Source organism: Mus caroli, chromosome 12, assembly GCF_900094665.2.
Source record: "Mus caroli chromosome 12, CAROLI_EIJ_v1.1, whole genome shotgun sequence".
NCBI classification, from domain to species: domain Eukaryota; kingdom Metazoa; phylum Chordata; class Mammalia; order Rodentia; family Muridae; genus Mus; species Mus caroli.
The window spans coordinates 96,642,207-96,643,412 of record NC_034581.1 but is presented as its reverse complement, the minus strand read 5'-3'; the positions used below and the strand labels follow the sequence as shown (position 1 = coordinate 96,643,412).

Here is a 1,206-nt window from a genome sequence, read left to right as displayed (position 1 = left end):
ACACACACACACACACACACACACACACACACACACATGCAGCCTAGGTGACGGTGTGCTTCTCCTACCTCAGCTTTGCAAACGCTGGGATTAGAGGCATGGAGCATAGCAAAGAGCATCAGTCTCACAACTGTAAAAACTTCCTGTGAGATCTGTACCATTTTGTATTCATCTGACCATTTATTTTTATCTGCTGAATGCACTTTTTCACCACTTTACCTTTGAAAGAGATGTTTTTTCTCCAGCTCTCAAGTACTGGGATCACAGAGGTGTGCCACCACACCTAGCTGTATTTTAAAAAAATTTTCCATGAAAGGTATTCAATAGGATATATAATTATTGTATTGTAACCTTTTCTGGAAAGACTCAACCAGAAAGACTGCCAAAGCTATCAGTATTTTAAAATAATCTAAACATATAACAAGTACACATTATTTCAGTATCTGCTTTGTGACTAACACTTGGCCATCTTGCAATTAGTGTATTTTTGATTTCTTGAGTAATGCCTAGTCTTATACATATGTAAGTAGTTGGCTAATTGCTACAGCATTTTCTCTGATTAATGGCTTTACTATTTTAATTTAAATATTTAATATTTAATTTAAATTTATATATAATCAAATTTATTACTTCTTTTGTAAGTTACTTGAGCCTTTACCTTTGTGTGTACAATCTCTTCCAAGTCAGAGGCCGGAAACAATACAGCTTCTGTTTCTAGTTAACTGTAAACCCACCTAGAATTTACTGTCACCTTAATTCTTCTGACTTCATTCACCATTTACTTCATTTTCCATCCTTCTCATTCAACCACAACTACAAGTCTAGATTCTGTTAGTCCTTAATGCTTCACAATGTGAAGCTTGAGATGATTGGAATCTAACACAAGATACCCCTGAGCTTAATGCACAGACATAACAAAGGAGGCCTCTAGGAACCACATACAGGGCACGGACACACAGGATTTATAGTATTTTTCTCAATATCAAATTAATAATATAAAATTATAACTACTATATACCATTTTAAAGGGATACTATCAAGTATCATTAAATTAGATGGTAATCACTACTGTTACTGCCCCTAAAAAGATAAGAAGTCGCCGGGTTCCCAGAACTTGGGAGGCAGAGGCAGGCGGATTTCTGAGTTCGAGGCCAGCCTGGTCTACAAAGTGAGTTCCAGGACAGCCAGGGCTATACAGAGAAACCC

The 1,206-nt window shown here is 36.7% G+C and overlaps 1 protein-coding gene across 3 annotated transcripts in view; it reads right to left on the bottom strand.

Annotated features, from left to right (window-relative positions):
• Nucleotides 1-1,206, bottom strand: part of Cpsf2 (cleavage and polyadenylation specific factor 2) — a 30,528-nt gene that overhangs the window by 19,104 nt on the left and 10,218 nt on the right. The window lies entirely within an intron of this gene.